General features: G+C 30.8%; 1 pseudogene; it reads right to left on the bottom strand.

Moving 5' to 3' along the window:
• The window catches only part of LOC112597028, a 108,873-nt pseudogene that overhangs the window by 74,947 nt on the left and 8,331 nt on the right, over nucleotides 1–25,595 (bottom strand).

Genomic DNA, 25,595 nt, shown 5'->3' with positions numbered 1-25,595 from the left:
AATATGTGGGCGGGACGCGGCTGCAGTTGACCCTATCGCGATTGTCTGGAATACGCATATTACCATCTATCTAGCCGTCGTGTGATAAAGACGCCGCCGCGCAGCTCGGTCGTGTGATCGATGTCGATGACACCGTTGCCCAAGACGCGTCGTCTAAGACACATCCGGCAGATGCTGACGACGTTAATCTGTTGTTCGGGAGTATTATATATATAATATTTTATTATGTACGTATTATGTACAAGACAAGAATGCTCCCCAGCGACCGGGTCCGAGTGTCACCTGTCCACGACGGGATGATAATGACGTTATTATCATCGACGCGTGTGTGTGTGCGTGTGTGTGTGTGTGTGTGTAACCGCTGTAACGACGAGTTATGTATATAGGTACGTTTGGTTATTATATTATTTACAATAAGGTTTGTGTGTGTGTGTATAAAAAGTCGCACGACCGATTGTCCGCTCACGTCCAGCGATTGATATTCAAATTCCGTTTTCATCACAACGAAACTAATAATTAATGACCCAGAAGCGTGTGCTGAAGACGTAGACGTGGTATTTCAGTCCGACTTTATTACATTTAATATAAATGTAGTATAAAGGGAGAATGGAGTTTCTCACGACTTAGCCGCCACCGCCGGAGTGTCGTACATAATATACCTACGATAATAATACTGTAAAATACATTGTTTAGTGATCAAAATATTTGTCTATCGCGCTGTTCCTATAATTGAACGTCGATGACTTATACAATAAACTCCAACCCCCCCCCCCCCCCAGTTCACGTTATTCAACTTTCGTTTTCGTACGATATGCCTTGATATTATTATTATACGTGTAAAATGTAGATTTTATAAATTAGTTGATTTTTTGTAATGTGATTAGGTGATCTCAGACGATTCCCAAAAGTTATAGAAATTCGATTCGACCAAACTGAAAAACATACATAATATACAATAAATTTGGACTTCAACTGGATTTCGATTAAAATATGTTATTTTTGAGGGTATTACTTAAAGCGATCTCGTCACCAGATTCGTTAACTGGAGTACATCATGGTGGTGTTATAATGCGTATGGAACAAACGAAATCCATACACATTTGAGTGCTTCTATTATAGTTGTATCGGGTTATATTGTGATAATAATTTACAGACTATAATACACACAATAATAGCACGTAGAATTTATAATAATATATTAATATGTACTATAGTGCAGCGGAAAAAACGATGACGCTGCGGCCGTAATAAATTGCGGCGTTTCTAACAGAATTAAATATGATACGCGTGTATTTTACAACGAACATCGAGTATATAAAAGTAGTATGTGACGGTACTGCAGCAATCGTCTAAAGTACCTACGTATATGTATATGTGCCCGAATTGCATGTTTCTCAATCATATCATTGTAGAATATTATCATTATTATTATTTGTTCAACAATGTTTCGAAGGTCTCTCTAATTCTATATCCTATATCCTATAGTAGTACGCGTATACATGCACATGATATAATATTATAATATACCTAAGCCCTAAACTATATTTACAACAACAACAACGGAATCAGCGCGCGTGTAGGACGATGACTACAATATGTGTGCGAGTCCGTATATTATATTATATACATTCATCGAAATGGAAACAAACTGTGTAATTAAATATAGGCACGTCTAAATATACGGATAGAGAGAGAGAGAGAGAGAGAAAAAGAATAAATATCATTGGAGATACCGAATTTGCCCCCGAGTGAGAGTATACTCATGTGCTCGCTGCAGAAGCCGGTTCTTCGGACGGAAACCAGAAGCTATGGTCGAATTACCGCCACCGCCGATTGTACTAGGAGGGCTAGATAGGTATCGATAATACGCAGTAATAAGGATATACAATACATTAACATATATCATTATTATACGTTCCTACATAGTATATAAGTACGTGTGTGCGAGGAAAAAGAAAAAAAAAAATTAAATAACAACACAGAATCAAACCGAGAATAGGAGATTGATGCACGCGCATTATCTTTCGTTGTTGCGGTGTAACGACTGACAATGAAATCTAACACGCGATGTCCTATTCCTCTTCATCCTTCTCGTCCTACTACTCGGGGTATGCGAAGACAGGTGCGGTTAAGGTATTATATTATTATACACGGTAGGTATATGTAGCTACGAGAAGCTATGGTCGCACATCTCACGAGATTTCGAAACTTGAAAAACAAAACTCGAGAAGTTTCTCGAGAAAAAAATTACAATACTCACAGACGTAATACGTGTGACCGGGCATGGACCAATTGCGCCTAAAACAAAGTTTTTGTTTAGGGTCAGTGTACCGATTGCGCTCCTTATATTTTAAGGTCAGTGTACCAATTATTGCGCTGGTATTCAAATTTTTCTATCTTCAGATGTGAAAATATTGTTTTTCAATCTAATTCCATCAACATCGACATAAGCAATTTACACACAAAAATGCTTAAAAATTAAAAACTTATCTGTTAATCAATTAATTACTGGTTTAAGTCACTGGTTACGATATATTTTATAACAGTATCGGGAATTTTATGAAACATTATCATTATGCACATTTGATCGTACAAGTATGAATTTGAGTGACAACCGAAAACAATTTTTCGTTATCAGTGTGTTATTATTATTGTAAAAAAGTTTAAATATGAATTATTATGTAACTAGTATAACTTTAATTTTTAATAATTAACTATATATTTATCTATTTATATTATATTATGAATTTATATAATACCTACTCGCAAAATCGATATGTGTATTCATTTATTATAATATAATTATAGCTAACTATAATAAGTTTTTATTAAATATTTTAAAATATTTTGAGCGCAATTGGTCTATCGACCCTAAAATGTATAGAGTACAATAATTAGTATGTAAAATAATAATTTTAAGCGCAATTGGTTAACTCCCATGTAACCAAACATCTTTTGCGCATCGTCTGTTTTACTAGTATCAAATTATCACACAATCGAATGCGCATCAACATGCTGAACAATACAATTGTATAAACATAATTTTTGATAGAAAATTTAATGATTTTCATAAGTCATAAGTAATTTGTAATAAATAGATACAAATAATTAAAAATAAATTTAATTGTAGTCATAATTATTATATAAATAAATAATTATCCACATATTGAAATGAACACTTTTTTTGGCACATTACAGTCATAGATAAAATACAAATACACATCTTATTTCGGACACATAAATATAATCTTACAAGTTTTCAGTGTTTTTATTTCCGTATAAAAATACTTTTGGAAAATTATTTTAGCTTTTCCATGATACGAATTAACTAATTTAAATTAACGCATTCTTACACATACTCAAAAGTTATAATGTATAATAAATAATAATATAATGTTCAAGTCTCGTATGTCTCGTAAAGCCGTACGTCTCGATAGTGTCTCACGCGTTTTACTATCCAGTAATCTACTATTTCGTTTGATAAACTTATGCGATAAAAATCGATTGGTGAATCATACATCTCAGTTGTGTTATTGCTAACTGATTACCTACACAATATTATTTATCATATATTTTAAAACAGAAATATCTGTACAATATTTGAAAATTGGATGTTACGAGAGTAAATTTGAATATTTAAAAATGTATACGACGTCGGTGGTTAAATAATAAATTGTATTCATCAGTATTTTAAATTGGTGTAACAATATTATGATTTCATTTTTTTAGTACCTATTCACATTTTTACGATCCCATTTAATATATCGTGTTATTTTATAAATCGTGTATGTAAAATCATAAAATATTTTTATTTTACTCGAAAAATGTTAATTTATAGCAGCAATTATAAATATAATTATAATAATATAGTACGTCAATTTATACAGCATATTAATGTTGATTAGTACTTATACCTGTATTATGACAACTAGCTCCAGGTCATCATGAATAACTTTTGGAAAACGAGAGTATTCTATATTAGTGGATTTTATTCATTTATAATAATAATAATATAATATAATATACCGTTAATACTTAATAATAATTAAAACAGTGTTTTATTTGTTTAATAATACCAACAGGCAACAGTAGTATGATATGTTACAGTAACTAGAGCAGTGATATAATTATTGCAAAATTTCTATGAAATAACAGTTTGCATAAGCTGCACAGTACACTTTAAGAGTTTAATAATATTATATTATATACTAAGCCATGTATTACAATATTACACAAATATAATTACAGTAGGATATATCTTACAGTAGGAAACAATCGTTCAGTTTTCGATTAGTCAATAAAATTAATAATTGTATTACCGAGTTAAAATTGTTGTATAAACACTGTAAACCTTTATTGGTTTATTTATTTATATTTACAGCAAGTTATGCATGATTTGATAATATGTTACATGACTTTTACTCCACTTATTTCATAATAGAGTATAACGACTTAATTTTTTAAATGAGAATTTCACATAAATTATTACGATTTAATATAGGTATTTAATGATATCCAACAAACCGAGTGTTTTCTTATGTAGCAAAATTACAAAGTAATTATACTTGTTAATATTTATATAAATGCATATTATTGTTACATTTAGTATTGTAAATTAACAATTTTGTAACATTCACGAAATCTATAAGTATACACTATATTATCGATAGTCGATACAGCCGATAATAAGTATCTCAATAAGTGCTGGAAAATATTGTTAGTTAATATAGTTATCGACTAACAGCTGTCGATTTCAATAGATAGAAAGAAAAGTGTCAACAGGTAACAGCAGTCATAATTTTTTTTAAATAAATATTAAAATAATTTTTTATAAGGCTCCTTCCCTAAGTACCTATGTCGATTTTATTTCCTATAATTCAAACAGTCTTTGTGAAATCACTCTGTATAGTTCATATAATCATATATGTATGTGTGTGAATCAACAAATTGCTCATTGACCGAAAAATTCAGAAATCGCTGTAGGACAAATCACAATACCTAGCCTACATATAATATAATAATAGAAGTTTATACAAAAATGTATAAAATTATATACCACTAAAAAATACGTAGATAAAAACGCCACTGCGGCACTGCGTGAATATATAATAATGCCTCGAAAACCCGTTGTACGAATTTAGGTACGTATTATTATACTTATATATATATGATCAAAAATTTTGGAGGCGATTCGACCGCAGTCTGTAATAACAGAAACATAAAGAAAATACGCTGAACAATAAAAATACGTAAATATATTAAAATATATATCTATTGTAATCTATACTTTTATATAAGAGCTCCAACGGGCGGGGTAGTGCACGCAGGACAACAATATTTAAATTCGACCGATTTACATAAAACATAAAACACTATAATATAATCGTAGTCGTCATCGTCATCGCCGTGTGATCGATCAAACGACGACGATTCCAATACACGATGTATAATATAATATGCGAATGACACGCGTATGTACAATATACATTATATATATTATAATCCTTTGCGAAAGTCCCACGCGGTGGCGCTCGGTCCACCGAGCACCGAGTGGTTTTTAATCCTCGTATACGAGTATATATACATGATATTAAAGTGCGCCACGGAAGAGGCGGAGATCGCTTCCATTATTACTTTGATAGGAAAACATAAATTCGATTTCACGTTTAAACGGTTTTAAACGCAACCGTCGACGGCCGGAAAGTGTCTACATATATATGAGACGTAAAACGTCCGCAAAACGTAAATAATTTATACTTATTAATACAGTAATACTTGTAGTACTATACAAAAAAAAAAAAAAAAAAATAAATAAAATAATAATAGTAGTAGTAGAAGCCTCAAAAGAATTTCTTCACGCAGAAAAAAATCACTGCGGTTTAGTTAGATTAGATTAGCTGGCGATGTACTCTTGACAAAAAAACAAAAACCTAAACCTACATTGCGTGTAACGTTTGCCATTTTTTTTGTAATTTAGAATAAGTATTTTAGAAAGAAAATAGATCCAAGAGATAATAGTTATGATATATATATATATAAACGAATCACAGTGGCTATTATAAATAATATGCGTGTGAACTGACTTGGATAATTTTTGGATGCGGTGGGTGAACGAAACGTAATAAAAAACGGTGAAGGTTATAAAAGCCTTTACCGCGTTGCACCCGCACGCGAGTTTACATTGAAACGTGTAACGATAATACAGGTATTCATATATAGATAATAATATAATCGTCACTGTGAAAGCTACTTTAAACACGAAGAGATAAAATGCATAAACACGTGCACCCAATTCGAATCTTCCAGTCATAGAATAATAATACCTCGAGTTATAGAGACAATTGTGTATCATATAAAACAATAATATGTGATAATATCAAATAAAAGGTTCGATAAAAAAGTCGCTATTTAAATTTTTTTTTATCATAATTTATTTAAATTAAAACAATCAGCAAATTTGATAGCTAAAAAAAATAAAATTAAAATACACATGAAAAACTTGAAGGGGGAGCCGTTCACTAACGACACCTCAAAATTTTACATTAAATTGTTCAGTTTTTTTTTTTTTTTTTTTTTAATATTCTAAAACTATTACTATTGAATAACTGAAAATTTGATCATGACAAAAAGGTGTAAACTCGTTTTTGCAATTCAACTGAATAATCGACAAAACGTTACGATATACCAGCTACTATTATTTTAGTACGTAGGTACGATTTACTAGTTTTATATACTCTCGTATATATGTATAATATTATGTAATATATGTATATTATATATTTAATCTAAAAAATTGAGAATCGCGACGTTCCAGATTCACTAATTATTTTTAATTATATTTAAAATAATCGTATTTAGGATACGCCATAAGTAGATACCTGTTCTGGTGTGGCAGACGTCTATCATATTTTTTGTTCGGTTCGCACGGTTAGTGTTAGGTATGCAGTCCGCGAGTGCGATAAAACTATTTGTCTACACATGATTTAAATGATCGTGCGCGACTTCGAATGAGGTTATAATAATGTATTTGTATTATATTATAAGGTATAGGTAATCCGTGGGATTATATTGTTGTGCGTATTATAACGTACATATTATTATGTATGTAGGTATGTATGTATATATATATATATACATGAGTGTCCCTAAAGAGTTTCATTAACCTCGGTTTTGAATTACCACATCGCGCGCTGGCCGGGTAGATAATATAAATATTTCCATCCGATTGAGATGTTTTTTTTCTCTTTCAATAATAATACAATAATATCCAATGTCGTTTGAGTGATTCACTATAGTCTACATGGGTGGCCGGCGTACGTTGTATATATTATACTATACGTACTACAATAAAAACATGTATCCTTCAATTCAGTGCGCGTGTTTTATTTTTTGTGATATTTATTATCGAAGTTACACTATTTATAATAATATTGACAAAAGTGGAAAATTTTATTAGAATAATAAATAGATCGCATTTGAACATATAATATTAATATTATACAGAATAATGGCCAACGTACGAAACATAATAATGGTATAATAATATAATGTATATTCATAGATAAATAGTATAGTTTGTCATCGATAGAAATAAAATAATATCAGGCGCGGATACGAGAGTGAGCTTTAGCTTCTTCAATACAAAGAAAAAATGTTGGCGCCTATGCAAAGAAATTTTTAGATTCAAATACATAAAAAATCATCAAGTATAATTTTTGAATAATATTTTAAAACAAATAAATTTAATTTTTTAACTACCTATATAATTAAAATATAGAAATAGGTGTATATGAGTATGGGTGAATAATTTACAGGTCTGCATTTTAATTTATGATTTCTAGATCCGCGATGACGTTTATGATTACTGTAGACTACATCCGAACGCAGTTTTAGATTAGACTTTAATTAGGTACCTATATCACGATGGCGTTATAAATCTTATATAATTTTCGATTTTCTACGTGAAAAACGTAAATCTCATCAGTCATCACCGTATTCAAGCCTCGATTGAGAAATCGGTGTAGGTATATAAACTTTTTATGAAATACAAACAAAATTAAAATCACAACTTGAAACTTTTTTTTACTAAATAAGTTTATATAATACTGTAGTATATCTATCAAAACTCAAAAACGGAAATTGGCTTATAAGCGACGATCGGAAGAACGAAGAAAACGTAAAATGCAAAACGAAATTATTTCCGGTTCCTGGTCGAGAAAAAAATGCTTCTCGACTCTTTTTCAGCAATACCCCTAATATCCTATTCATCTCACCATTCCCGCGTGCGACCTGTTTACAACCAACACTATTGTGTTGTTGATCGACATTTGCTGATCGTTTTATTTTACACAACTGCGTATTACGATTTACTACGCTTATGTAGTCTATAGAGATTCACGATAATATACGTAGGTCACTAAACGCCAAATAGGAATTTATGGATTTCCGGAGTGACTCACTCAGATTGTCTCCAAAAATCAGTTGTTCGAAAAATAGCTAGAAACACAACTAGCGGTCCAAGCAATAAACATATAAGACGTAGGTATATTGTATAATATTATAATCTGAATCATGTCTTTGTGATCGTATACAAAACGGATATCAGGTTTACAAATCATAAGAATTTTTGGTGAAATAAATAGAAAATATTGTCGTGAAATGATCGCTTGCGCTACTGCTCACAGACAGTAATTTAAGACAAACACCGTGTACCAAAAACCATTGTGCGTTGAGGGACTTGTATCTCTCGAATCGTGGATACGGGTAATAACAATACACACACACACACAGCACACAGCACACGATGTCGGTCGACATGCTCACGAATTCACGCCGTCCATGCATGCAAGTTTTCGACAGCGACGAGGACGAGACGACGTTCGTGTGTGCACGGAGGCACTTAATCGACGCGTAGATTTTATTATTAGTTATAGATACATGCAACCTGGTCGAGAAATGTATAATATATATTATAATGTGAATGGAAAAAAAAAAAAAAAAAAACCCCCCCCGAAACAGACGAAACGGAATGCATATTCGACGGTGGTAAGCGTTTATAGGTGTATAAACCTATATAATAGTCTTCGAAGCGCAAAACCAGAAGCTGCCCCCGCAACGCGCGGGCATGATATTATCATTACAAACCGTGCACGACCCGAGCTGCCTTGGTCATTATATCATTATTGTTATTAGTACACTCGCGTACATGTTATATTATAATAATAATAATAATAATAATAATAATATCGTAATGCCACCGCCGCCGCCGCCGCCGTCGTCGCGTATAGACGGGAGCGCGACTCGGGTGCGTGTTCGTAATTGGGGCGGCCGCGCGTAGAAGGCTCTGAGCGCGCCGAGATTCCTGTTTAATAATAATGCGTAGGTACATACATACATGCGCCGCAGTCCGGCGGAGAACAATAATATTCACGAAATACAATAATATAATATATACGTAAACAGCAATGATATCGTATAATACTGTCGTAATGCGTACAAACGGCGTAATGATAATGCCGCGTGTCTTACCCCGCGTTTGGTATACGATATACTACTACCATATTATAATATAATATCACGTATGTGTATGATATGCAATATCGTGTTTTAACACATTACGTATAGGTAATAATATCATCGCGTGGCATAGCTGCGCAATGTATTATTCTATATTCAAAACGTATTTATCAGCGTAATATACCGCAGCCATCGTATTGCAATAATATAGTAAGTTTTTACACGCACGAACTCACACACGCGACAATAACGGATAAAAAAAACCATTGACGCGTGTATGACGTATCCTATAGGTGTGGGGTGGATACTCCGGATGTCCGATCGCCGGATGCGCGTTATCCGACGTAATATTGGTAGTCTTCGGGCGGTTTGTACGAAATCCCCGAGTTTGGTGGCAAGCGAAAAATCGGGTGTGTACGTCATATTAGTATATACCAGTGTTTCCCAACCTTTTTGTAATGGTGACCCATAAATTTACTACTCGTTGGTTTTACGCGACCCATCCCCACCAACACTAAAAAAGAAAGAAAAAATTGTATCGTACTGAACCGCCTGATGGAACTGGTTGACTGGTACCCGAAACTGATGTGGTTTTACAAACAATAAATTTATTCATTAGAAAAATTAAAACTTAATACGTGTTATATAAAATTTGAGTATTTAAAAATGAGCGTCTAGTCGTAAACTAAAACTCTTCGTTTGTGCCTAGTACCTACTCTCGTAGTCTCTATATGTACTGCTTATTCCTCAACTGTATGGAAAATTGATCGATACCACATCGACAGTTGTTAGCACGTATACCGATAAGATAAAAATATAATAAAAACTTTACTAAAGATATATTGATATATCTAAATTATTGTAGAATCTACAATGCTAGCGAAACTTCACATTATTATTATTTTATTATTATACGCATAGGTATCAAATAAAACATAATTTATAAATTTTCTGTTAAAATTATTCTCATGTATATTTTAATTATAGGTCGCGACTGGCGACCCGTAAAAAATATTTCGCGACCCATGGGTTGGAAAACACTGGTATATACCTACCGTCTACCGATAACCATACTTACAGTAAGCATCTGATATTAAAACAACTGGCAATACAAGTAGTAAGTGCTCTGACGTATACGTATTGCCATCTCGTAATATTTATAATACTAATTAGAAAATATGAGAAAACATCACGTCAAAATCCATTCAAATTATTTTGCTTAACAATTCTATAGTATATTATATTATATTTACGGAGTAATTTATTTCTAATTTGTACTCGTATTTATATTTGTCTTGAATCAGGTTATATCTATTATATCTAAGAATATATACAAGGCGTGTTTATATTATTTTTCGCTTTTGAACTTTTTAAAAACATATCAATATAAAATTATTGATTATAAGCTTGTGTGTTGCGTCATTGAAATAACATTTTTAAAATTCTACGTGTTCTTTAATGTATTTCTTAATTTACAGTAAAATAATCTATTAGTAAACAGATTCACCTAACGGACTGATAATAAAATAAAATGTTATATGAAAAATAAATTAAAATTGACAAACATAAGAACGAAATTTATTACTCGTAGGTATATTATCTCGAAAATAGTATACTCGGTAATCAACAAATTGTACACACAGAATACACATCCATCAACATTATTAAAAATATAACAAACATACAACGTAAACCGATATAAGTATATCTTAGGATCAGATTTATTTTCAGAAGTAGGGGAATTCATAATTATTATGTTCATGAAGACTTTATAATGAAAAAAACTACAAATTATTATAACCAGATCGAACAATCCACTCGTGCAAATCATATTTCATTTTAAAATAATTTTAAAAAATAAATATATAATTATAAATCTTTATATACGCAGTCATAATACTTCTAAGTTACAACAGTTATAACTGATTTATTATGTGAAATTAATTGAAACGAGGACTCAAATGTACTTATTTTTGATCAATCTATGGAATCACGTACTCGAGTAATGAATACATATTACATAGGTACCTATTATAAATGTACGAAATCTATCGATAAGAAAAATAAATAAGACTAATGTTTAATGAATGAATAATACATTTTTGACTCAAAGAAAATTGTACTCCATTGATTTCTTATACAATTTATTATGACTGTTATTTATTTTTATTTGCGAATAACTTATAAGACGTTATATTATACTTTTTAATTAGAATCACACGTAACACTTTACTTACGCAAATCTACTATTACCGATATAGTTGTAGCGTTTTGTAAACATTAGTAGCCATAATTCGAAAAATAAATTCATGATTATTAAAAACGAATATAAAACACGTCATTTTTACTTATCTACATATCAACAATAAAATCCAGTCGGATAATTTATTTCTATTACGTACGAAATTCTCTATTAAATACATTAAATGTTGAATTTTGTCGGTTTTGTAAACAAAAGACTACAAATCAGTGACGATGACGTGTCTTTGCGGTTTAATAAATTGACACGGTTCACCATAGCGTACAACAATTGTTGTTATTACGTGTCAGTTGATTTTTGACATTTTGACCATCAGATTTTCGACCCTAAACCGAGGGTTGACTGCACACTACAATACTGCCAGAATTCAATGTCCTAACTATAAACTATAGTCTATACTCTATACTATACTACATGAACATTACCTAATGACCAAAATAATGAATGATTAAACGTCATCGTTCCTCGTCATATTATAGAAACAATAATTAATCATTATACGTTACCATCGCGTGTACCAAATAATTCGGATAGCATCATCCATATTATATAGATTATATTATACCATGCACCAAATACGTATAATGTATATAAAATAAAATAATATAATATATTAATAATACTTATATTTTATATATTTAAATATTAATGATATTAATGCGTTACGTACAATAATATTATTCTCTAAAGTATAGTCTTTCGTTGTTGTTATTGTAAACGTCGTGTTCACCACAGGCTATTATTATACATCCGTTAGAAATATTTCTCTAAATGTTTTTTTTTTCTTCTATGAAAAGGATAAACATAAACGATAAACAATAATAAATTATTGGTAAAAGATCATTTTTAATGGTTAATTTTTAATTAACGTTTCGCAATTTAAACTTAATATACATATTAAGCCACTCGTGTAACTATCAGCTACCCACACGGCAAACATTAAAATGTTTAGTAAACGTGCGTGGAATAGTATATACACCCAGTAGCCTACAGGAGAAATCTAAACACAAATCAGACGTGAGCTTATGAAAAAAAAAAAATAAGTAATAATAAAAATACTATAATACTAGCTAACGACAAAAAAAAAAACTCGTACAACCAATTGCAAAGTACACGTTGATACATAAACGAATAAAACACGAACTAAATTAACCAAAATTTAATATTTAAATTTTATACAATATCTTCTATAGTCTATTTAAATTATAGCCTATAGGTATTTACAATGTACGCATAACACAGTAACTCTTAAGCATAGTATTACATGTGAACTCAGGTACTTGTATTGTACGTTTTCTATCATTTGGCTATAAAATATTATAATAATATTATGCACATGCACTGCACCGTGGTACATTTTATTACTTATATAGTATAGGAACATTATTTACATAAATGAATATTTTATAGATAGACAGTTTCTCGCGATACGAAAGTATTCGAATCGAGGACGTTACCAAGAAAAGTATGTGCCGTGTAGACCTATACATGCAGGTTACTAGCTGAACGAAGCTTCGCATGCACTGTAGCGATGGCGGTAAAATTCTTTTGTCTTTCACCGCGGCGGTAAATTGTGTCCTGCTAGATTTTACGGCCACCATCGTAGCCGCGCAGTATATAGCTAGATACCGTAATTCGACTTTGGAAAAAATTAAAATACCTTGAAATTATTAGATCGCGTTGCCGAAAAACTAGCACGATGAAATACACACATGCTCCCTCTCTTCTTCTACAGGTAAAAATAATGAAAAATGTGTACCGAAGGATACAGAAAAGAGTTTTGGAATAGTCTCGAAAAATGAAAAAAGCCGTAAAAAATTTAATACAAAAGACATGTTCTTTTTACATATACCTATATATAGGAATGATAATTATGTGTTCTTACACTATTTTCAAGTTATTGTGTTTGAAATGTTTTCATCGTTATACATATATACTTCCTCTCTAAGCTCATTATTTCAAAATGTTTCAACCAAGTATTTATGAAATTAAGAAACTTTAGCATTTATTAATAATAAAATATAGCGTTTATAAATTTTAGATTAAATGTGTAATGGATCGTCATTTTCTGTCGGAACCAGACCCACCTTATAATAGATTTATATAAACTGTAATGCTTATAAGAAAAAAAAAAACTATAATAATTTTTTTATAAACCGAATTATTTGAATTTAAATTTAAAAAAAAGCGTATAGTGCCGCTTAAAAACTTAAAAGCTGATATTTTCTTAAACTAAATTAGTGAACATTATTAAATTAATTAATCTATATTTAATATTAATACTTACTTTTATAGGCTGTTTTCCCATCAAAATTCGCTTGGAATTATGAAAATCGACGTTATTACATATATTATGACATTAATACATTATGTATACAGGTACAGTGCTTATTTTAATCGGACAGTTTTGCACACACATACACAACACTTAACTTCAGAGTAAACCGTAAAAGACGAAGGAAATAAATCATTTTAGTTATGTTGACGTATGCCAAAACATAGTAATATGAAGTATAATTTATATATTTTTCATTGAATTATGCGTCGGGTGGTAATAATAATAATAATAATAATAATAATATTATTGTAATAACAACGCCGTACCTATTATAATTTGTATTACTGTTCCTACGCATTATTATACACACGCCGTCATCGTCTACAATAATATATTTTCAAAATTCGTCAAGCTTTGAACGAATTTTTTAACTCAAAAATGATGGACATTAAATTGCCGTGTACATGCTACAATAATTATCAACCAACCAGCTATTAACGCAACAGTTATAAACGGTCAAATTCTCTGTACGTGGTTAATTTAATGAATTGTAACGTGATTTTTTTCTATATGCTTTCGGGTATTTACAATAATCGCACATAAATGCGTTTTAAAACCAGATATTTTCCGCATTTTACGCGAAACTAATTGATAATTTATATTTTTTACTAGTACTTAATAGATTTCAAAAGTTTTTTGTTTGGTAAAATATTAACAGATGTACGACAATATATCACAAATTTAGATTTATAATTTAAAATCAGATGAGAAATTCATGTAAACGAATAAAATTCAAAATCGTATACAAGAAATAAAATAAAAAAAAAACAACACTGCATAAACTCAGGTTTTATGCATAATATGTCATACGTATATTATACTGGTTATATACTATATTCTTAGTTCTTACTACACGCACTTGGCAACATGGGATTATTCATTGTTGAAAATCATTCATCAGACAAAAGGAAATTACCGCACAATAATATTTTGTCCCAGAAAAGTTATTGCAATTAATTTAACTTCGTTTGATATAGGTATACAATCTATATAAATTAACACAAATATATATTTAATAACCTATAAAAGATTACAGACATGATGAATAACCTAAGTAAGAAACCAACAGTTAATAACACTTTAAGCTAGGGTTATTACTTACTACTTATTATAATTTGTTTTTACTCAAATACTTTTCTCTCTATATTTTGTTAATTATTTTATAAATAACAATACTAATTTCTTTTGGGCGCACTCCGCGGGGCTTGCAATTATAGATTATTTCATGTAAACAACAATTATATTCTAAAAAATTCTAAAAAGCTGGTTATAATAATTTTAAAGACGATTACGGTATTGCGCATAAAATTGTGTTGCTTCATCTTGTCACTGTTAAGAAGTCCTTATGTAGAGAAGAATGGTTTACAAAGAGTGGGGGGCATTTGAATTTTGTAATTTTTCTAAGTAAAATATTTTGAAACTGTTGATATATATAAGTATTCGAAATTTTAGCAGTACCGCCATAATTTGAGTTTATAAGTCGATTGCGGTTTTTATAAGGTCTTAAAAAATAAAAACTTTTACTTTCGATAATTTGGTGTACCTATTAGTATTAATCAAAAAATGAATGCTTTTGTAGCTTACGAAGACAAGAATTTATAACTAGTCTATTAATACGGTTGTGATTCTTACAGGTTAAATATTGATCTAAATATAATTTTAAATAGCTAATTGTATTATGAATATGAATACCTAAAGGATACCACTACGCCGAGGCAAAAAGAGTGACATAAAATAAACGTTGTATGTGCTTAATTAAGGCTGTTGAAAGCAGACCGTTATCAAGGGGTTGGGTATACGCAATATTCTATAATTTTTGTGATTTACTGTGCGAGTGTGTGTGTGTGCGTAGTGACTGATCGTTAGTGTGCGTGAGTTCCCCGAACGCGTAATTATTATGTTTTATCAGTAAAATAGTTTACTAATAATTTTATTACCGCCACAGCGCATAATAGGTAGTATTGACAAGACAGGTAATACACATAGTTATCGATTTATTATATTACAAAATAAATACTTATTATAGAAAATCATATTTTTTAATTTCATCAAGACAGCTTCTTTTCTGATATACCGGACCTATTGGTAGTCCTCGGTCAAATCTCGGATCAATTATTTCAGACAATAAAGAATCCATGTAAAATGTCGTTACAAACGGTTCGATTTTTGAATTCCAAAATTCGACGTCTTTTTTTATTTTGTCTACTATAAAACCTAAAATAAGGACGTTTATAAAGTTGAACGTATAATTTATAATATTTTAGATCCTACGTATATTATAATAGTCATATAATAATTATCTTTCGGAATCCACACAACAAAATAACAGTAGTTCCTCTCTGTAATATTTAGTTGCGCTTGAACTTGATAATAATAATAATCAGTATTTTTTAAAGTCACTTTTTTACCATCGGATATCATGTATTTTATTATTTTTTTTATCTACTGCTTCTTCTGGAGTATGTTCTTTTATGCTTGAAGGTCATTTTATTTCTATGATACCGTCTTTGCCTATTAACCCGTCAGGACTCGCTGCGAGATATGGCTTACTTTTATGAATGAACAATCCTGTTGGTTCGATTTTTTCTTTTATGGTTTTTTGGAATGCATTTCGGGCAACTGATTCATTTTCAATACCATACTTTGGAAGAACATTTTATAAAAATAGTAATATATATATACACTTACTATTATAAAATAAATAAAATTAAAATAAACTACAAACCTAGTAGAAGAACTTCCTTGGAAAATATCATATAAAATATATTTTACAGTATTCACTCGCGAAGTAGTAGGTCTTAATTTACATATTTTGCCAAAATTTGATGTCGTGAGTCGTTGTTTTCTAAATTTTTTCCAATCGTCATTTTCTTGTTGTTCGATGGTATTTCTTTCTATCTTAACTATTTCATCGACGGTTAAATAGATTTTTTTTTTAAATGCATTTTTTGGCTTCGTATACTTCGAGTGGCATATCAATTATACCTATTCCAATGTCTACAGGTCCATAATCTTCATCTGGTCCAGAAATACATTTTTTTTTTCTCAAATTTTCTATTAATTTAAACAACAAGTAGATTAAAAATATATATTTTAGAAATACTAAAGTGAGTACTGTTATTTATAATGTGTTATGTTATGTACTTATGTATTACATGATATTATATTATTAGACATATTATTGCACCCCATATTATTGTAGGATACCTCTATATGGTTACTACTTAAATAATTTATACCTGGCTTTTTCAAAATTTAAACGTCGACCAACTCTACTATGCTGGTTTTTATTAATTTTGTCAACGACTCATATAAGATTCTTTAATTCTTGGAAATCCGTAGCGTACATACGCGCAGTCACACGTCACTAAATTTTGCAAATAAAAATGTTTTAATTCTTATGTGGCTATGAAAATCCAAAAAAGAGAAAGAAAAATTCATCTAGTATCAAAAGCCCGATTTTAATTTTGAAAAAATATTTGAATTTGTTGTCTCCTTATCTATGTTTTGTAGAAAATAGATTTTCAATTTTTTATATAGTTTAATTAATATAGTACCAAATAATTTTCATTTTTTTTCCAAAATTTACTTTTATTATTGTGTTATTAAAAAAAAAAAAAAAAAAAAAAAACCAAAAATCGATTTCCTACAAAACATAGACAAGGAGACAACGAATTTAAACATTTTTTCAAAATTAAAATCGGACAACCGGAAGTATATTTTTTTTACTTTCGCTTATTGGTCTAAATGTACACAAAAACAACTCGCTTTCAACAGCCTTAAATGTAACATGCCAATTTAATTTTGTGTTGTATATTTGTATACTATTCAGTTTTATTCATGTCGAACCGTCATATTCATGAAGTTGCAGGGTAATAATAATATTACACAAAATCGAAATGATAGTCGTTAATTAATAATAAATAACGTAAGAAGGAAAAAAATATAAATTTATCAAAGAATATTATTTTATGTCATTAAATACGAGTAGCTATATACAAGGTTATAAAGGTACAAGACTAATAAAAATTGTAATTAATCTAAAACGATATTACAGTAGACGTATTGATTTCGTCCTTCAAGTTTAAAAATATATATATATATATATATATAAACACTGACGGGTGTTGGATTATTAGAGGAATTTCGATGAAAATCCAATTGATATAAAATTACACCGAAATGGTTAGTAACAAGTAACATAAGTAGTATATAATAAAAATGCCAATGTTATTTCGACGACTATAACAAAACTATATAATAGGGCGTATATACTTTGGTATGACTTAAAAACTATATATACGTATCTCCTTACGTCAGATGCGCAGTGCGACCCGATGTTGGTCATAAAATATCTTGTACCTGCCTACCTAATCTTAAATCGTTCGCCTCGGGAAAGAATTCACAAAATCAATCGGCAGTATAATATAGACGTCGTCATTATTGTATTGACTTCTAAATTCGCGGTTGTGACGTGTATACTTTCTACGCGGCGGCGTGCGGTAGTACCTATAATTTATAAAGACTATAAAGTATCATAAAATTTTATGTAATATAATATAGGTAGGTATATATTGCATTTAAGATACATAATGAATGTCATAATTTCTTTCGTCGCGTGGGCAAAGTGTGTTACCTTATTAAAATCTTATAGTGTGTGTGTGTGAGTGTGTGTGTGTGTGTGTGTGTGTGTGTGTGTGGTTATGTTATGCCCTATTTATATCGTAGATACACACATATTGAAAAAATATCATATTATTCAAGTTTAAATTATACTATACGTGGCGTATGTGCTCTATTAGGGAGGTGAGTATGCACTTCAAGCCAACCATGAAAACTTCAATAGCCGTGTCTTTTGGCGCGCATCACCCGGGGATTACGGCATCGAACCCGGGGGACGTTGTTGACTCATCGAGACGATTTAAAAAAAAAAAAAAAAAGATTTTTAAACGGATTTCGAAAAGAAAAAAACAATCAGCCGAGGACAAAACCCAAACGGGCGCGAGGTGAGTGTGTACAATATTACGATGTGCATATGGCATGCGGTGGTGGTGGCGGTGGATGTAGTGGGCGGTGGCGGCGGTTTATATGCGCGCTTTAAGAATAGTAGGCACTGGGTATATACACTATACAGTCACAATCGAAATCGAATACAATATCAATCGTACGGGGATTATAAATTGTTTCGGTTTGGCAAGTCGATTTCGTTCACGGGCAAGAGGGGAACGCCAGCACCGCGCCACCGTTTAAAGTCCCTGGCGACACTGAATTAATGCGTCGACTTTAGGCGAATTGACAATTTCAATTTCCTTTGAACCGACGGCGGCAGCGTGTTTCAGCCCTTGTGCTCGACAAATCTCCTCCACCGTATCCAACCCGTCGTCATATATAGAGAGCAGTATATACAAATGTCGCGCAATTGTCGGAGCACCGCTCGCGCCAATTATTAGTTCCTGTTTAATCCTCCTCTCAGACCGCCATCGCAACGCCCGTACAGCATCCGCTGCCGCGCCTTATGGGTTCTCTTCCGACTGTGAAATGTTATTACGCCAAACAAAACACGTCCAATTGATACACACACACACACACACACACATTAACACGCATATAAAGTATTTATCCGAAAACACAAATCCTTACACAAGTCTGTTGTGGTCCGCTTTTGTTGATGATCTGTCTCACAACCATTTATAACCACGGTTTTAACTTACAAATATATACCTAATCAAAAAACCATTTTATGATTATTCGAGTATACATAGAAGTACACAAATCCGAGGATTGTGCCTATATACATATATAGTTTAAAGACTTCGGCATGTTTTGTGATAGGTACATCTATATGGCTATATGTATCAATATATCAATATTTCATCTAATTTAGAGTACAAGTTTGACAGATTAGGTTCAGGTATAATAAAAGATAGTATATAAATGTATTATCATTTTTGATCTAAGGATATAGGTACTATAACACTGATAATAATACTTAATGTTTATTATCAATATTCAACATATTATATAAGTATACAAAAAACGATCATAATTTTGATTTTGAAGTACGAGCAAATTTTGAAAATCGGTACAGCAATTTCACATGAGTTGCATGCTAAACTGCTAAATATGTATAAAAAATAAGGGTTGCATGTTTATGAAAATGACACACATTTAATCCGTGAAAAAAATTCCAAAAATCTTAATTTTTTCTGGATAAACATACTTTTTGCCGCTTCTTGTAGTTTTTATTCGGTGAAGGAAAGATTATCATTCGAGTTTCAAAACTAAGAATTGCATGTTTACGGCCGTGGCATATAACATTATATTGCAATAAAAATTGCTTGAAAGAAATCATTTTTACTTTGGAAGTATGCTGGTGACACCTATCACTATATTCATTACCTCTCTACAAGTAGTACAAGTATTTATCATGTTACGTCATTTTATGGAGGAAGGAATGTAATGCGAATTTCAAAACTAAGCTTGCATGAACTTCAAAATACTTCAAAGATAATTAGCCAACGTTTTAAGTCCTGGAAATCATGCCAACGTTAATCATAAGGTCTCTCACACATCAATACTATAAATTTCTTAAAATGAAATTACTTATAAAATATAATAAATTAACAAACTAATAACTTAATTTTTAGTTTATGAAATATAGCATAATATATGAACACAAAAGTTGTATTTATTTGTAGAAATATTTCGCTTTTAGGGTCAATGTAACCAAACGTGTCATTTAAAATGACCGTAATTATAATATATTATTTCAGTAGTATATTTTACGGTATTAAGTTTTTAAGATCAGAATTATCATTTGTATTATGACAATAATACAATATATTAACGCAAATGTAATGCTAGCAATTATAGCATATCAGATAAAGTAGTAGCTATTTGCCGAGGTAAATAATATTTACTAAATATAGCTACTATATATTAAAATATAGGAATTACATATACGTATACACTCGCTCATGTTATAACAAAATAAAAAATCTCAAGTCTAATTTATCTACTAAAATAAATTCAGAAACAACTCATTTATTTTCAACGTTTCTGAAAACGAAACCAATCGTGAATATTCACGTTTTAAATTTAATTTATTTATATGTATTTTTATGACTGTATATGATGATAATCTTTTATCTCATTCTGGTGTAGTGGTATGTGCGTAAGATTTATAAAAATTAATTTCGCAAATAAAAACTAAAACGTTTGTTTCAAAACGTTTACTCATATTATTTCATCCAAGAATAATAAATGTTATATGGACACGGTAATAAGTGCCATGTTATTATTGAATCCATTAAAGTATTACGATAAAGTATATATAAGTATTATATATATTATGACTATATTATTATAATTTATATTACATTATATGATATAGCTCACCTTTTGTGTACACGCGTATTATTATGACGATGATATTGTTCGATCGAATTGCAACAATAACTTAGGTAGGTACACGAGAGGATATTATACCGACGGGTGAGTATATCTTTGTAAATGACGTAGGCATAATGGTATATACTGTTATATTATACTATGTAGCCATTGCATTCGATTATATGTATACATATGTACCGGCATCCTAGTGTCCGAGGCACAACTCTAGGGTTGTAAATTCGGTTGTACAACTTCGGATTAACGTCGGATATAGGAAAATGTCCTTGTATACCCCGCCGATTATATATTTCATCAAACTCGTAAACGTCCGCTTTGCGCACAATCTATTTGTCCGGTTACATGCGTGTTATTATCATCTATATCTATCTATCTATCTATCTTTTTATAGGTTATATAAATAGTATAGTGACTTGCAGAGACGCGTATACGACGTCTATAATAATATTACTATTTTTATTGTTGTTTTATTTATTTTTAAGATATTTATCGCGTCGAGTACTACTTTGCAATGTGAACACCACACCACCAGCACCAGATGATGGCGCGATAATATATACGCAAGATTTTATAATATCATATAGATAAATTTATATCTGTGGGACAATCGCGAGCGCGAACATTAGCAATAGCGTACCCCATGTTGACGTGTATTGGTATACTATTATATTATGGTACCTACCATCGAACATAGATCTGTGCGTTCTCACGCGTGTATAAAACACTATATTATAATATTATTATAATATATGGCTGATGACAGACAGAGCAACAAACTCCGACTTTAGAGAAACTATAAAACCCCAAATATTCGACGTACGTACAGAATAACAGAATATATTAAAATACACGGGAGAGAAAAATAATAGTCTTAAACAAATATGTAAATATATCCTGAATCTAGTGCAAGAAAAACGTTAAATTTTTAAAATAATTAGTTGAAAATGTGCATAATGTTATTCAATTTTCTTACAACGTTATAATTGTAAATTTATGAAAAAAATACTAAAAATCTTATCTACCTTGAATTTAACTGACCAATATTAGAAGAATTTATATGCAATAAGTTTTTTAGAATAATCCACATGGACAGCTAGCACACTTATAATTTCATACAAATTTCAACTTATTCAATGAACATTTTAATAATATTAAAAATACTATTATTATTAAGTAATATAAAAATTTGAATTTTAGATATTTTAAATGATTGTAAAATGAATTTAGACGTATATTTTATTAAACGAAATAAAACAAATCGTATTATTAGAAGACGTCTTCGCATCGTTTTTAAGTAAGGTACGCCGTACATTCGTCTCGGAGGATTTCAAAGACAAATTTTCAACAAAAAAACTGTGACGAAACCAGTACGACATTGTATTATAAAGTAGTTTTTTACTTGTTCAAATGAAAGGAAAAAAAAGTAAATAAACTAACTTAACTCTCAAATCGAATTTCTGGTATGAACAGACAATCGTTGGCGACCGTTTTGATAAATTAAAATCGAACCATTCACAATACCAGCAAAAAAAAAAAAAAAAAACACAATAATTGTCGAGTACCTATTAACATGAATCCACAAATGTAATACGTGTAGATAATAAAGAACTACTGCCCCGAGAAAATGTCCGTCACGCGTCACCATATAAAAAAATAAACTGAATTAGTATAATTTTTTTTTTTAGTATTAGTATAGTTCAACGTATTAGGTACGTAATATTCATTCAAGCATACTTGAAATGAACGCCAAGTCCATCGTCCATCTGTCCCACACGTATTTTGGACAGCTCTCTCTCTCTCTCTCTCTCTCTTTCTCAACACTACGTAGTACTCAACGCATACATATATTATGACCACTATATAATATTATAACTTATAACCCTACCGCCCCCCGTTGTGACTTCACAACGATAAAAATAATAGTAATGCTTGCGTCCTGCAAGACTACACGACGACCCTCGATCACAGTTTTTCGGTACATAAATATAAACGTCCGTTTTCTCATTTTAAACAACAATCGAGAGGAAATAAATAAATACCATAATACAAATTTATGCTAACAACAATAATATTATAACAATAACGGTGGAGTCGAACTAAGAATATCTAAGAATTTCATTTCTTAAGGTTTTTATTTTCCGCGTAATACCTGTAACAATCGTTTATTTTCTTTTTACTTTTGAAATAATAATAATATATGTACAACTATACAGCTGTAGTGATTAGGTAAAAATTTGACTTCATTGTCGACGAACATCGAGATTTATTTACCTCGATCTCCATATTAATATATGCGAAGATCGACACAATAAACCGGCCCTTTATTCCTATACAAGTTCGTATATTATTGTATCGGAGTGCTACGACGACGACAACGTTTGAAACGACACATATTATTATCTTTTGATACCATTGAACTGAACCGGACCGCAAAGACCAGTAGTAGGTACGTCTTAATGAATCGCTTTGCATGCGGTTTTTTTTTTTAATAATAATACGGAGGTATGTTTATTGTTCTATCGTCGGTGGCGGCAGAATGAATTGGCGGCTATTTAAATATACGTAACCGCAACTATCCGCAACGGTTTTCCCGGCAACAGTGCATCGGCGGCAGCGCGCGTATTGTCGTGTGAAAACATATTCGAACACTGCAATGGAACTTTGCTCGATCACAGTGACAAGGAAACTGCAGCGCACAGCTATACGCGCTCGAAACGCATTCAAATCGAATACCTACCTATTCATACTATAATATTATAATGATAATAATATACCTGTATACTGTAGGTATAGGTACGTGTGTGTACGTGTGTGTGTATATTGTATTTGTATACGATAGTTATCACGATACAATAATTATTTCTCGGTTTGCACGCCCACCCGAAATTATTTTATAGATTGGTTAGGATACAACGGCTATATGACAGAAGCGCCAAATGCACAAAAATGACCTATTAATTGCGCCAAAATGTGTAGGACATAGCGCCAATATAATATTGTATACCTAACATGTGAAATAAGCGCCAAAGGTGCAAAAATTACAAATAATTTGCGCCAAAATTAAAATTTTATATTTGTCAATAATAAATTATGATATACATGCAAATAAATATAAATTTAATAAATTAGTTGAGAATTTATAAAAAATGTCAATAATAAATTTAATAAGTTGGTTGATTTTTTTAATCCTACTTTTTTCACATATTCTAAACGATTTATTTCACCGTCCTGATATTTCTTCCATTGTATAATTATTTCTTCGTGAGATACTCTTAATTTATTGTTAGGAGGAGAGTTCATAAATAAATATGTTTCGCTTTGTAATTTTAATAATAAGTTTTAAATAATAATTTAACATCTATTAACCGTGGCACACAGGTACCAAAGATTTTGGCACTTGCGTACGATACGATTTTATTTTTTCTTATCTAATTTTGGCGCTTATGTCTTCCACCGGATACAACGCATCGCGTTCGATTTTGAATTAAACTATTAACAGCATCACTGACAATAACTCTAATCTAATTATAATATCATAAATCGATTTCGCGTCATTATGCGTCTGAAATCCAGCTAGACGTGACCATCGCATAATGAACGTACCACTCTGCACTCCGCAGTGCCACAATATAATATTTAATAGGAGCGATCGATCAAGACGTGTAATCTCGTTCAATAATAGCATTAGGTATCAAAAGTTGATATTATATAAATATATTACATCATTTTAATACTATGTAGATACCAATACTATATAATAATAGTAATGTGATGTGCCAATACACGTGACATGCCTGATGTCATTTATCGAAAAATTTCAAAATACTTCTGATACTAATAAAACTATAGCTTAAAAAAAATCGATTTCCGACGGCCTCTGTTGCAAAAATAAACTAAGCCTCTACATAAATAAATACAAATACCGTTACGAATAATAAAAACGTATAATGTATATATAGGTACATAAAGGTGTACATGCATATTTCGACCGATAATATAAATAATTGTACCGTTGTATTTCGTTTAGTTAGAGTATTGATTTTTTTTTCTCGGTTTGCTTATTTATTTAAA

This window comes from Melanaphis sacchari, unplaced genomic scaffold, assembly GCF_002803265.2.
Source record: "Melanaphis sacchari strain LSU unplaced genomic scaffold, SCAv2.0 Contig36_pilon_pilon, whole genome shotgun sequence".
NCBI lineage: Eukaryota > Metazoa > Arthropoda > Insecta > Hemiptera > Aphididae > Melanaphis > Melanaphis sacchari.
The sequence above is the reverse complement of the archived record's forward strand: the minus strand, read 5'-3'. Positions and strand labels throughout refer to the sequence as shown.